General features: G+C 37.8%; 1 long non-coding RNA gene across 1 annotated transcript; it reads right to left on the bottom strand.

Moving 5' to 3' along the window:
- Positions 1 to 6,292: 6,292 nt before the first annotated feature.
- Positions 6,293 to 8,149, bottom strand: LOC143443207 (uncharacterized). The gene is made up of 2 exons (XR_013111973.1): positions 8,002 to 8,149; positions 6,293 to 6,640 (listed from the first exon to the last, which is right to left on the bottom strand). It is a non-coding gene; the product is annotated as an uncharacterized LOC143443207 (long non-coding RNA).
- Positions 8,150 to 15,973: the final 7,824 nt, after the last annotated feature.

Here is a 15,973-nt window from a genome sequence, read left to right as displayed (position 1 = left end):
TATGAAAAGCAAAGTGGACCAAGTCACCTGACCTTACCTCTGTGTTGAGATGGAATGTCAGGAAGACAGCACAAAAGGGTGAGGTCATTGTTTACCTAACCCCTACTGGTTCTGAAAGAATAAGTGCAAAGGACCCTTCCACAGCCAGTGACAGAAGTACCAATCACTCCTAAGAAACCTGATCACTCATTTAAGCAAAACGCCAGCCAATGACAAAGAACGGGCAATTAACTATATTGACCTTACTGTTGTTCTGGGTGAATTTAGTGGGGGCGGGGGTCGAGGCAGGGGTGCTTCATTTGGGAAAGGTTTAGGCTCATGTGATGAAGGATGTTGCTTTCAAATTGAGCAAATCATTGTCTAACTTCCGTTTTCCAGTACTGCTTGTTCACTTCTGGGAAATCTTAAGAAAACACAGAAGCATTGTCGAACTCAAAAGCGGAAGTCTAGGATTTGAAATGTGATGGTATGTCCTGCTCTCTCAGCCCCAGTAGAAGCAGCAGAATTTAAAGAAACATCTACTGTACTCTTTGTAACTTCGTGTTTCCTTACATCTTATTCTTAAAAATCTATCTTCCATTCAAGGTTATGTTTCCAAGATTATTTTACAGCCTTTATATTAAGGCTGCCATAAAACAAAAGTATTTGCCTTTCCAGTAACCCAAATAGTCTTAAATACTCTGGTCTCCTCAGTTTGGGGGTGAGGGAGATGGGAGTGAAGGTGGTTTGTGTGTGTGTGTGTGTGTGTGTGTGTGTGTGTGTGTGTGTGTGTGTGTCTGTGTGTCTGTGTGTCTGTGTGTCTGTGTGTGTGTGTGTGTCTGTGTAGACACACATGTGTGTTTATATGTAGAAGACAGAGGACAACCTCAGATGTTGGTTCCCAGGTATTATACACCTTTGAAACCTTTGAGACAATTTGTCAGTGGGTCCTGGACTCATCATTAAGGCTAGGCTGGCTGACCAGCAAGACCAAGGGGTCATTCTTTCTCTATTTCCTAGCATAGGAATGGCAGGAGTGGACCACTATGATTGACTCTTTATATGGTTTCTTGGAATCAAAATGAGGTCCTCACGCTTGTTTAGCAAGTATGCACTGAGATACCTCTTAGGACTCAGCATCTTTTTATGCTGGCCCTGTACCATCAAGTAGGTGGTTTATTCTGTTCTTGTTCTTCCATATTCCCCTATGTGCACGAAATATTTCCCCCTATGAAGACCTGTTTGTCAAAATTCTAACACAAGTACTTGTGACTTACATCCCTCTCAAGTACATTAACAACACGGGAGATGCAACAGCTCTTTAAACAATTAAAAAATAAGTAGCCTCATATGTAGAGGCAGAGGTGTCCTCCCAGAGTCCAAGTGGCTTAAATAGTGTTATTCAGCTTCTTTATCCACATATACATTTTTCATAATCAAAATGTAATTAAAAATTGGACAGGTAATTTTTCAGGATATATATATATATATATATATATATATATATATATATATATATATATAGTTTCTTATAAAAGCATATCTCTTAGCTCACACATGCTATATATTTAATGGCCACTTCAACCAAATGGTATAAACTTAGCCATTATTCTCAAGGAACAAAACTCTCAGTAGCTATGGCCACCAGTCAAACTGGGTGACGAAGAAGAAAAGGAATGTGGCAGTTACCAGGTAAAACAGCACTTTTTCTGATTTTATTGTTCTTCAGCAAAACCACCCCACAAACAACTGTAACTGACACATTTTTCGTGTTTCAAAGAAACTGCCATCTCCTCCATGATCACTTCACAGAAGTCTTTTATTTCATGTGTGTTAATATTTTAGTTATTAAACAAAATCATACATATAGATAAGCCTTTGGTATCTTGTTCTTGTGTCTTTCCATTTGTTTTTTTGTTTGTTTGGTTTTTTTTTTGTTTGTTTGCTTGCTTGCTTGCTTACTTACTTGCTCATTTGCTTGTTTTTCAGAGAGATTTTTGCTATGTAGTCATGGCCAGCTTGAAATCCACTACATAGATCGGTTGGTCTCAAGCATGCGCCCTCCTCCTGTCTCTGCCCTCTCTGTGAGTGGATCAAAGGGGTGTGTAGTCATTCCCAGTTCATATTATTAAGTGAGATTCCTGTAATGTTCTCAATGGATATGGCATGTGGATTACACCTAAAAAAGACAGAGTTATGGGCTTTAAGAAACTGTGGGGTTAAAAAGTAAGGATAACTGCATTAACACATGCTTAGACTTATGACTCTTCTGATCATTAGCGGATGTAGATAGCAGTGCATTGTGGGTAAATTTTGGAACCATCATGTGTATCAGAACAGTGCACTTAGGGCTAGGATTGCTTAGAGGTCAGGAGCACTTGAAAACCTGGCAGAGAAACATCCATTTCTAGAACCACAGTAAGTGGGTCATAACAGGTTGCAACTCCATTTCCAAGGAACCTAATTTCCATCTCTGACTTTCCTGTGTTCCTGCACACAGGCAGTGTACAGACAGACAAGTGGTTACACAAATATACATGTAGAAAATTTAAATTAAACAAAAAGTTAAAACCACTGCATTCTTCTATACTATAAGCATAGTTTTAAACATAGGATGCCTTCTCAAGTAAGACAATGGCCCTTGCTGCATAAAGAGTTGTTGATTTTCGAAGGCCACTTAACCTGAGATGCAAACTCATGATGAATAATGAAGGTGTATGTGGGGTGCTGAGAGTTAGAGTACATGCATCCTAATTCGCATCCTCGAAACCATAGTCAATTCTTTAGAAATATATCATTAAGTAACTTACAAAATGCTTAAAGATGATCAGGTCATCATGCTGCAATAAAGTAATTCGTAGAAGTGCCTGACTTGATTTAGAGTAATTCCTCATATGTAAGGATGTTTCAAGATTCTTGAATATATGTATTAAGCCACCAGTAGTAAAAAAAAATCATATAAATACACACACATACATATATACACGCATAAATAAATAATTTGTACATATAAAATACATTTTTATATATTTATGATGTATATAAAATATCATATCAATACAATAAAAATATGTGTGATAGTTATTTCTGGTCATCAATTTGAGTGCATTTGGAATGAACTAAAACCCAAATGGCTGGGCACACCTGTGAGGGATTTTTTTTTTCTTAACCATTGGAAGCAGTAAAATTCAATGAGTTATTTGGCAAGTCTACTATAATCTTCTTTAAATGTCAGCATTTCAACAGAAAGGACTATTCCAGGAGCAGGACAAATGGACAATGCAGACAGTTGATTATCCTAATGTGGTTTTTTTTTTGGGGGGGGTGGGGGTTACCCCAGATATGGCCTGAGAAGGAAGGATATGAAATTAAGTAACCCTCAAGGGACTGATAACACAATAAAATTTATTCGAATTTCCAAAAAATATTATATTACACTGTTGTAAACTTAATAAATCTGCCTAATTTCACTTTAAAAACTGACTGCTAATGATGCAATAAGAGAACATGTTATCTTTAAAATAGTATTAAAAGTATTTTTCTGCATCCTTGGAAGTCACAGGACTTCAAGCCAATAACCACTTGGATGAAAAATACCCAGGCTACTCTAATGAGACAGTATTTTCAAAACAAAATGAAAATGTGAGTTTTGTGACTCTTCAACACAACCATGTAGAGAATACATAAAAAAATAAAAATTAAAAAAGCATATTTCTGGGCTTTTTTCTAAAAGTTAGTCAAGAATCTTTCCATGTGCATCCATCACCCCTCCAAAGGATTAAGAACTTGAAAGTCTCTGTACACTGAGCAGTTGGATGTGAAAGTAATGTGAAGCTGTAAATTCATGGTCTTCCTCTTTCTATCCAATACAGTATGGGCTCTGTGAGTTTGTTTGACTATGTATCTGTGTGTGTGTACTTGTGGGTGTACGCACATGTTTATTCTTACTCTGTAAAAGAATTTGTACTTGATTTTATCAAAGTAGTTCTAATTTTATCTAATCTTTTTTAAAGTATTCAAACAATGTGGTATAGGAGATGTTCTTAAGTTCTATGAAAACACCCAATGTCCTGGTTTTGTGAGGCTAAAAGTCTTGAGGAACACTTGTGCCTTTTGCTTCTGAGAAATTGTCACATCGCACTATTAGTTCATGTCTGTTCCTTTAGTCCTTGCATCTGGTCACAAAAGAATAAAATGCTAGGTAGTGTATATAGTTTTTGGTTCTGGGGACCACAGGGTCTCTGCAGCAACTCTCTAACATGTCACTATGACACAAGTCCTTGGGCTATAGTGAGATGGTCTCTGCCCTGTTCTAATACAATCTTGTACTCGCTTATGACTGCAGACACAGAGATGTCCTCTGTCTTCCTTGTACTGTGAACTGCTTCTCACCATTTATTTCAACCATTTAGAAATGCAAAAGCTGTGTTTAGATCACAGTAGTACCAAGTACCAGCAGACTTGAACTGTCTTGAGGACCACATTTCTCCCACTCTGGACTCAGTGCTGTTCTGTGAAGGCAGGCTCTGTTTTTCAGTCTGTTTTGGTCTGATTTTATTTATGACATTTAGTGACTGGTGCAGATTAGGAAATGGAAAACATTTAATTGTTGATCAAAAGGACAGATGAGTTTAAGTTACTGTGAAAAATTCTGTTTCATTTTCAAAAAAAATTAACTATTTTATTAATCTGTAAGATCTAACTTGGAATTTTTAATCACAGTCAAAACAAAAATGACCCACATTACTTAATTTTCCAATTTTAATTTAGCATCTGTAGCTGTGGAGATGTGCTGGTTGGTGTAAAGAGGATTTCCAGCTAATAATAGAGTAGACAAAATGTCCAGTTTAATTTTAGAGCAGCCATGAATGTTGTTCATGTGTTCTTCAGCACCTGTGTGACATTCGGTAAGTTCCTTAACCATTAGAAACCCTCGGTTTTCTCTTAGTAGAGGAATGTAAAATTTAATTTTATTATTACGCATATTTTATTTTTCTATGTGTATTATTATAAAGAACATCCATCTTCTCTATAAAGATCACAAATAACTTATTCAAAATATTTAGAACACCTGGGCATGGTGACCTTTAACCCCAAGACTCAAGAACTTGAGACAGGAGGATCATAAATTTTGTGAGCCAGGAATACCTGTTACCTAGAGAGTTCTAAGCTATAACAGCTCTCTCTCTCTCTCTCTCTCTCTCTCTCTCTCTCTCTCTCTCTCTCTCTCTCTCTCACACACACACACACACACACACACACACACACACAGACACACACGCGCAAACACACACAGCAAAAATAAATAAAAATTAAAATCCCAGACACCGTTAGTACATCACATAGTCAAGATGATGTGGAAGAAGCATTTAGTAAGACTAGGATAGAAAATACTTCTTGGTAAAATCTTAGGTATGAAATGTAAATAAAGGAAAAATAATTATAACACAAACATTTCAATATGTAAAAATAACCATATCATGAAATATTTTTAAGAGGAAAGAATACAAACATGTGCTTTAAAACACAAAAGAGCTGTGTGTTTAGAAAGTGCTACCATAAATTTGTTGAAGAAACCCAGTGTCCATTCTTGGTAGCTTTCATGCTTAAATAATAAACACAAGTCAAACAACCAAGCAAACTAAAGGGATGCAGTACCAGCTCAGCAAATAGAAGCATTTGAGAGTTTGGATTCTCAGCAAATAGAAGCATTTGAGAGTTTGGATTCCCAGATATATATATATATCATATAGAAGTGCAGAAGGGTATCCTCCAGAACAAGCTGGCTACTTAGACCAACACAATCTGCCAGCTTGGAGTGAGTAAGAGCTCCTGTCTCTGTTCATATGATGGAGAGAAATTGAGGAAGACACCCTGGGTGAACTTCTGCTCTTCACATGCATGCACACACATGTGAGAACAAGCATGTATATACACGTGCACAAAACTATAAGTACTTACACAAGCAAAAAGTAATCGCAATTTCTGGTATAGAAAATGCAATTTTAAATAACACAATTTACTCTGAAACTACCATTCAATTAGGTAATTGAAAAAATTATTAAGTCTTTCATTAAAATTAAAGCAAAAAAAAAAAAAACTTGTTGTTTTCAGCGAGCAAAGTTTAATAAGAGAATTTTTATGTGAGTTTAAAAAGACTCTTGAAAATCTGTAACAAGCCCCCCTTTCCTCCCCATTTTTGCCTCGATCCTTGAATTACAGCTATTGATTTCTAGCTCCCATGTCTCATGCCCCTGCCCATTTACATCTATCTTGTAAATTACTGCTATATTAGATTTTTCCAAGGCCTATCTCATTATACAGCCCTACCGCTTCAGAATTTCTAGGGGGTTATTTTGTTTTCTACATTGAGTTAGTGTCTCTATGGCTTCCAGGAACTTTCTTGTGGGAACTTAATTGATGTGTCCCATCTTCTTGGCTCATCCTTATTGCGCAGTTAACTCTTTCTTCTCCATTTTGTCTTCTTTCCCTAGCCAAGCATCCTCTACTTTCTTTCTCTTGGAAGTTTCCATTGCGTCTCTTTTCTTCCCAGGTATCCTTTCAACCATGCTCTCCATACATAGCTTTGCCATTGCTGATGTTCTCAGTGCTTGATGCATCAATCACTTACTCTCTCCAATTCTCAGTGACACGGTCTCAACTAGGAATGAATTTAATGAACAGTCAATGCGAGTGTCTAAAGAACAGGAAAATACTGGCTATGCCATTTGCTAGACCAATATTAAGTTTGGCAGTCTCCAACACTTTCATTATAAAGTGTGTATTTCACAAGTCACAGCGCTTGGCTTACAAAATAACTAATTTTGCCTCTGGTTCTTCTTGGAGGGCCTAATCATGCACCATTAAATATTTTCTAGGAATGACATTAAAGGATTTTTATTTTAATTTTAGAAAGATGGAGAACAATTTGCAATGTGTCTGGAAAACGTTCCGTGGGGGAAGTATTGAAGTTAGACTTCAGGGCTTGAGTGTTGGATGCTCAGACAGCCTATAGTTTCTGTTTGAAGCAGACCCAGTAGTGGCCTGGTGACTGGGACACTTCTCCATTCAAACATTAATTGACCTACTATTTAGGTATAGTCAGTTTTTCATTCTCATAAGCAAAGACATGCCTTCCATTCTGACAAATTTGAGAATAAATGAAATTATTAGTAAGGAGGAATTTGTGCAGATTGATCACTATCAGAAAATACAGCCACCATGTCTCTCAATAATTCCCAAAAGGAGATGTGGCCTTTTAATTCCTCCAAGTATTCCATGTTATATTATGCAAAAAAAAAAAATTGTGAAACTGCACATTTGGGCAATGCCGTTTTGATTTTTTTTTTTTTTTTTTTTTACTGAAATTATGCTAGATTTTCTTTGTGGTTGTGGTTTAAACTGATGTTTAAGAAACAACCTACTGGGCTAAGAGGATGGCTTAGCAATAAGTTTTTGTATTGCTTCCATTGGGAGACTTGAGCTTGATTCACGACACTCACATCAGACAGATCACAACTACCTGAAATTTTCAGCTCCAGGGGCCTGACCTCTCCAGGCACCTACACCCATGTATGCATACCCAGACAAGGATATACACACAAACACAAAATTAAAAATAATAAATTTTAAAGAAAACTGCCTATATCATTCAGCAACAAGAGAGTAGAAGATACAACAAGCTTTAGTGAAACATTAAGTGGCAGGAGCTGGAAAGATGGGTCAGTGGTTAAGAGCAGTGGTTGCTCTTCTAGAGGATCAGAGTTCAACTCCCAGCACCCACACGGCAGCTCACAACTATCCATAACCCATCTCAGCGATTTGGCATCCTCATACATGGCAAAGAACATTGAAACTGAAGATGATAACAACATACAGTAACTCAGGAAATTGTAAAGAGAGAGAGAGAGAAACAGGGTTGTTGTAAAAACAAAGCAATAAACACAGTGCAGAGACCAATTCCATTTATATGAAGTTCAACCAAAATCTTTCAGGAGTCAATAATAAATTACTTACAGATACCTTCGATTTAGATGTACAAAAAAAATCAGCAAACAATGTGCACAGGCTCCATTCATCTCTTTTTATTATTTTTACAGTACAGGGAATTGAAGCTTGATCTTGCATGCATTGGAGCATGCTCCACCATGGAGCTAAGTTTGCTCCAATTGGCCAGATTCTGTCATTTTATTTGTTTGCTTTTCACTTTCTGTTTTGAGAAGAGCCTTGTACTTTGGAACCTCCAGCCTCTGCCTGTCCCCACTGATCAACATCCTCATCTGTGAAATCTGAGGAATCTGCCAGCCTCTTCTTCATCTGGCTGTCATCCAAAAGAAAAGGAAGCAATGAGGGCTCTGTGCTTAGTGTGGCTAGTCACATCTCAGGCTGATCTCCAAGCTGGTTCTGCTTGCCTTGCCCCGCCCCTGGAATCAGGCTTCATTATTTCCCATTTGGATTAACCAGTTACTGGGATCTCTCTAGTGTCCATAAAATTGCCATAATATTTTGATTATTTTTACTTTGCTACAAAACATCTCTAAAGCTACACCTTGCTTATGCTGTTTCCATTTATCATATGCAAACGCATTCTCTACCCTCTAAAGGCCACCTCGAGGCCCCTGTAAGTGGCCCTGCACCCATTACACTGTTTTTTGTAGCTTTAGGTTGTCTATTATGCTATATCTCCGTTAAACACATAGAGCTCAAACACTCTGAATCTTGCTGATCTGCCCCTTGAAGAATGTCACATAGGGCCTTCCTCCTTGAAGCTTCATGTCTTCCCTGAAACTGCCCGCCCTGCCCCTCCCAAGGTCTATTCTCCACACCAGAACTTCACTTTGATTCTTTCCACTTCTAGTAAAAGCCAGCTCATGTTTTGTCGCCAGTGACTATTCACACTGCACCCCTCCTAAAATAATCTTATTGTGTATTTCAAATTATCAGGACATTTGAGCTGAGCATCTATCCATGTTGAATGGAGGAACATTGAAATGAATAACATAATTGTAAAAAAAAAAAAAAAGCGCACATATTTGCAGGACTTTAATTCTTTCGGTCCATTAGAATAAATGCTGACAAAATTGCAATAATGCAATTTAAGCCTTTTGAATACATTGGAAGCCCAATGTATTCTTATTAAACTAAAATCTCCATTACCCTCCATCTAACGACATCATCCACCCTCTCATTTCCCTGAGCAACCTGATAATCACTGTGGCAGACTTGTGGCATCCGAGTTAGAAAAAAAGTAATTTTTAAAAAATTATTTCTCTTACATTTTAAAATTAAAATATTTTTAAATTTTACTTTCTTCAAGTCTTCCCATACACCCATCCCTGTTCTCTTCAAAATTCATGGCCTCTTTTTTTCATTAACTGCTTTTTATACACACACACACACACACACACACACACACGCACACACAAATGAACACACATGCACACACGCACAGATAATTATCAAAATATAATTCAAAAATATTCCTAACATGAATAAAGAAATGAATCAGTCTTTTTGTTTGTTTGGTTTTTTTATTTTATTTTAAAGAATCATCCCTAAAATAGGGCACTTGATTGCCTGCCTTTGTCCTGTGAACTGATAACTTTAGGAGTTCTAAAACTACTTTGGTGGTTCTTAGTGTCTGTGTATTAGAAATTGACAGAAAAATCCCAGAGAATGGTTTAGCTTTAGACATGACAAGCCCTGTAGAATGTGATTAAACTAACAAGGAAGATTGGAGCTATTCCCAGATGCCTGAGAGGTATTATCAGTGATTTTTAAACACACACACACACACACACACACACACACACACACCCCACAGTGTCATGAGGGCTGGAGGGCTGGCTCAGTGGTTATGAACACTTGCTGTTCTTCCAGAGGACCTAGATTTAATTTCAAGCATTCACTGGTGGCTCTCAACCATCAACTATCTGTTGATCCCAGTTCCAAAAGATCTGAGATCCTTTTATGACCTGTATTGTGCACACAGTACAGATACAGTCATACAGGCAAAATACTCACGCAAAATATGTTTTTCAAAAAAAATTTTTTAAATAATCTCATGAAAACATTTTATTTTAAAACTTATCACCAGTCAAAAAACTCAGCAGACTTAAAAAGATCTTGGCAATCCAGAGAGCAGTTGGATTAAAAACTTTGTATTCCATGTTCTCTACTAAGAAATTGTTTATTTAACAGATGTTGAGAAAATAGGTTTTCAAATGTCCTGCAAAGCGCAAATATTCGTAATGGTTCAGCGAGAGTCAGTATATTTTGTTAACTCTTAACATCAATTTAGAGTTAATACATTTATTGATTTAATACATATTTGGAATCATTTATTAATTTAAAGAATTTCTAAAATTCACTTTAATAGTTGTATAATTTATTTTGGAGTAATTGAATAATCAGTTATACATGTATATAATGTTACATAATAGAACTTTCAGAGCATATAAGATGCTAATGAGGAAAAACCATATAAGAAGCCTTCTGCACTCATTACAGGCAATATTTCAGTAAAATATCACAGCTACTTAAGATGAGCTTAGTTCAACATTTTAGTCCTTAATATAATAATGCATTCAGAGCTAAGTGACATAATTAATTTAATCACTTCAGTATACATTGGCAAAGGACATTGACTAGAGTTACCTATGCTATCTCTTTGAAGTCATTTGGAACATTGGTCTTCATTCTGTTCAAAAACCACTCACTGTATTTTTTTGAATTTTATTTACTCTTTTAAAGTTTAAACTTAATATGGCTTTCGTATAATTTTCTTTGGGTTTTTACGGAAATGAATGGTGCAATGGACACATTCAATGAAACAAAAACTAGGACACTCTCTGCAACAATTGATTTTAATTTTTTTTTAAATCAAGGGAGGTAAAGCCTGTTTTCTTTTAATATAATTTATTTTTATTGTATGTGCATTTATGTTCTGCCTGCATATATATCTGTGTGAGGTTGTTAGATTCCCTAGTACTGGAGTTACAGACAGAGAGTTGTGAGCTACCAATGTGAAAGCTGGGAATGTGACCTGGGTCTTCTGGAAGGACAGCCAGTGAGTGCTCTTAACCATTGAGCCACCTCTCCAACCCAAAGGCTGATTTTATAGGTTGTCTCTATCCATTAAAAACAGACTTGCCACCAATAAATGCTTACTTAGAGGAGCCCAGTATAGCTGTCCCCTGAGAAGCTCTGTCAGAACTGGACCAATACAGATGCGGATGTACAAAACCAAACATTGGACTAAGCGCAGGGACCCCAAGGGGGACGTTAGGGCAAGGACTGTAGGACTTGAAGGGGTTTGCAATCTCATAGAAAAAAACAGTATCAACCAATTAGACCCCCCCCCCAAAGCTCCCAAGGACTAAACCACCAACCAAAGAGTACACAGTGGGTAATCATGGCACCAGGTGGATATATAGCAGATGGTTGCTTTATCTGGCATCACTGGGAGAGGAGCCCCTTGGTCCTGTGGAGGCTTGATGACTCAGGATAGGAGCACACTAGGCCACTGAGGCAGGAGTGAGTAGGCAGGTTGGGGATCACCCTCATAGAGGCAGGGGGAGGGAGGAGGGTATAGGGGGCTTGTGGAGGGGAAACTCAGAAGGAGAATAACATTTAAAATATAATTAAATAAAATAACTGATTAAAAAAAAAGAAACTTGTCATATGTCCATTAAAAACAGTATCTGAAGTTAGTGGAAGAATTAGCATTCGTAAATGTAATGGTGAAGAAGCTTGGTCCCTTTATGTAGGGCTGGGGAATGTTGGAAATGGAAGATGGAAATGGTACTAGATTGTACCAACATTTCAACATCACAAACATCCAGCTCTTACTCAACCAAGAAACAATATCTCTCTGAAACATTTATTGTGATTCCTGGAAGGGTCTATATGTTGATGAGGAAGAAAGAAGTAGGCAGAGTAGAACTCAGTACTGAATGATTTTATCCTTCTCAGAGTTTGTCTCCCTTCACTCTTTGACGTTGAACAGCATCATGGCTCCCTGCCAAACCCAACTGCTCACGGTTCACTTCAGGGTCTGCTCTGGAAAGCATCTTTTGGTGTCAGAAACTGCTAGCACTCCATCCATCTCCTACCTCCTGTCTCCTCTCCCCACCAAGCTCCTGCAGAAGCACACCCTTGGATTAGACTCCCTTTGCTCTGAGCTAAGGATGATGTAACCCTTACCACATTTAATTATGTTGATAACATACGATTACATCGACGATCTCCAAAGCCATTCTCATGCACACTTATTAGTAGTAGGTATAATCAAGTTGTGTGTTTCATATTTGTTCTCTCCTCTTGTCCTCACAATAATTCACAGGGCAGCTGGTACTCCCATCCTCATCTTAAGTTGGCAGCTAGAGTCTACTCTACATGGTTTAAATTGAAGACCCCAGGCTGCACAGCTTATGAGTAACCAGATGCTGTCATGTGCATCTAGGCAGCACGCAGAAGGTAAAGCCCAGGTAGTCTTTATTTCATAATAGGACAAGAAGTCCTTCTAATCCAGTAGTTTTCAACCTGTGGGACTTGACCCCATTGGCAGACCTCTATCTCCAAATATATTAACATTATGATTCATAACAGTAGCAAAATTACAGTTATGAAGTAGCCACAGAAATATTTTTATGGTGGTAGTGGTCGAGTCACCACAACACAAGGAGCTGTGTTAAAGAATTGCAGCTTTAGAAACGCTGAGAACCAGTTCTTCTTCCTCTTCACCTGCTGTTGAGTCTGCGCTGGAAGCCCCTTGGGAATACTGGTGACATGCTTTTGGATATTTACAGGGAGCATCTAGGCTCATTCCACCTTAGCCTCCCACCCCTGACAGAAGGCATTTCAAAGAAAAATAAATGTCCCCAACACCAATATGAGAAAGCCTAAGGCAAGCTTTGTGGCATCTGGCTTTCTAGATGACCTCTGTCTTTGTTCATTCATTTCTGTTCTACTTATCTATAAATATTTATTTTCTGTTCCAATAAAGATCCTTTTCTCTCAGTGGGATTCCCAGGAAAGTGTCCTGTGTCTTCTAAGGGACCAGCCAGACTCTGTCTTCAAGAACATCTGTCCATTGATTCCCAAATCCCTTATACTTAGATAAGCAGCTTTATTTAGAAAGACGGGAACCACAGACTCTGCACTACTCGCCACTATGAGCAAATAAAGTAACTGATGGAGTTTTCTATGTCATTGAAAGCTGGGCACACTTCCTGAAGCTTCCATTCTCACCACTTCCTGGTGGTCCGCACTTTCCTTTAACAAAGTAAACGTCTTAAACAAAAAGGCACGACCTTTACATTGCTATAGTCCTCATCCTGAAGATATGTCTAACCATAGAGTGCTTTTAAATCCGAGTCTCGATGTCTCCATTCATAAGATGGGAGTATATTAATATTATAGTACATTAACTTCTCCAGAGCAGTAGTGCAGGAAATGATTACCTCATTTAAAAGTTACTAAAATGTAAATTCTATCACCAAACAAATTAGATATTAAGGCAAGGCTCTTCCTTCCCTTACTTATTTTTTTTTCCAGGAAATTGACTATGTGGTCATTTTATTGTAAATACAAGTTCATCTATTTCTACCACTTTACACCTTGGCTCATGTGTAATAAGTACATGCTGGGTCAAACTAAGCTATCTTGCTTCTCCGCTTGCACTGGCTTCTCAAAAGCACAGAAGAAACCTAAGAGTGTTTTCGGTTGCAATTTCTGTGGATGCCTATGCTCCATTCAGGTTAAGGCAGGGATAAGAGTAAATTTCAAACTCAGATTTTGAATACCCATACTATTGTAAGCCTCTTCGTTAAAGCAGAACCTGTCATTAAGCTGACAATAGAAGGTTCGCAGACTGTGTATTCTGAAAAGGACACGATCAGATATCTATCACTCAAAGCACAAATATGATTTCCTATGTTCTTGTAATGTCATGAGTCTAGAGAAATGGGACCCCAGCAGGCAGTGTCCTTTATCCATACAAATAATCTGCTGGATGTATTTTGTTAATAGGATGCCCGACAGCACTCAGAAAATGTTGACACGGATGCAGTAACAATAGAAAATGGGGACTTATCTTCCTCTCATTGTCCCATTCTGCTGCCACGTTTGCAGACTGTTTTCCATATGTTTCCCTGTTAAAGCTAAATCATGTCACCATGAGTATACCAGAATTATAATTAACTTCCCAAAAGAATGCTGACCTCAGACAGAAGGATTCTATTGCCAATACAGAGGTGGTCCTTGTGAGTAAATAGTGGGGAAACACAGTTCCATGTTCCCCAGTGTTGCTTTTCTTCCTGCATCTCTTATCCTAAAAACCCAGCAAAGCACATTAAAATCAGTCAATGTTCCATGCGCAGAACACTATAAATAGTCAGTCATCAAGTTCGTATTCAGGATGCAAATAAGCTCTCTAGAGATACCATGCAACTAGAAATGTCGTTTGCACTTTGGACACATTTTGCAGGAGATTTCTTTTGTTAAGGATAGGGATACTTGTGTTGTAGGTATTCAAACACTCCTTTGGCATTTTCAAAAGCAATTAAAACCTAGTCTCTCTAATGGAGAAAAACTGATGTTCTGTTTTTCACATTCCTCTGTCTCTGTATTTGGCTCAAACACTGCACTGAGTTCTGGGGGATTTAAAAAGAAAAGAAAGACTGATGTCAGTGTGTGATACCACAGTGTGTCATTTCCAATGGATGTGTGTTCTTTACTCTCAGAGTGAGCTGGGATCTGTTTTCTGGGACCATTTGTTGATTGTCTTATATGCTTATTTGATTTAATAATTAAAAACCAAGTAGTTTTTTCATGTAGCTGATATTAGTTTAGCAATCTTAGAGATTCATAGGTACTATTTGAATAGGCAATTTGTTTACTTTTAAGATTCAGTTATTTAAGTGTGTGGTTGAGTGTGTGGTTGAGTGTGTGTATGTGTGTGTGTGTGTGTGTGTGTGGTTGAGTGTATGTCAGTGTACAAGTAAGTCATGTGCAAGTAAGTGCCCATAAAAGGAAGAAGTGGAGGCAAAAGGAGAGGACAGGGTCCCCAAAGCTGGAGTTTAGTGTGTTGTGAACTTCCCACTGTGGATTCTAGCAACAGAAACCCAGACCTCTACAGAAGCAGCAAGCACTCTTAACCCAGCCCCATAACAGTACATTTGCATGCCTTAAAAAATTAAATATATTTTTGAATGATGTATTTCCTTCAATAGTTTATATTTATACTCTCTCCATATATATATATATATATATATATATATATATATATATATATATATATATGATATCTCCACCAAAGATAGTTTAAAATGTGCTTTGTTAACCAGGTGGAGAAGGAGAAAGAATAAGAGGAGAAAGAAGCTGCCATGAGGGAACATAGACTATGAGTACATGGCCAAGAGAAACAGCAAGTATCTGGGTTACACTGTTGGGGACTTTGCCAGGCCAGCAGTTAAAAGAGTAGATTAGGGGTGACCCCCAGTAATTATCAAATTGTCAAAGCCAAATAAAATTGTCTGAGTCTCCTTTATTTGTAAAGTAGTCAGGGATAAACTTAAATTTGTTGTGTTCTCTCTCTCTCTCTCTCTCTCTCTCTCTCTCTCTCTTTCTTTCTCTTCCTCCCTCCCTTCCTCCCCACCCTCCACATGACCCCTTCCTTTCTGGCTTGTATTTTATTAAATGATCATTGTGTTCTGGAAGTTGTGATAAAATTTCACATGTATAATTTCTGTAAATGTTATGTATCATTTACTTAAAGGAAATAAGCATCGGGAAGTCACAGGCTACCTTTTCCTAGTGTTACCCAATGAGCGAGGGCCTTAGATTCAAGAGTCACAAAGTGTATGTATGTGTTTGGTCCTTTTAGCTGGCTGTAATATGAACCTAAGGCTAGAAACTTCATAAGAAAGCAAGGCCTATTTAGCTCAGAGTTCAGGAGATCCACAAACAATGACACTGGCATCAGCTTCTCGTG

This window comes from Arvicanthis niloticus, chromosome 8 (assembly GCF_011762505.2).
Source record: "Arvicanthis niloticus isolate mArvNil1 chromosome 8, mArvNil1.pat.X, whole genome shotgun sequence".
Lineage (NCBI taxonomy): Eukaryota > Metazoa > Chordata > Mammalia > Rodentia > Muridae > Arvicanthis > Arvicanthis niloticus.
Note: the sequence above shows the minus strand (reverse complement) of the source record. Positions and strands in the feature narration are given on the sequence as shown.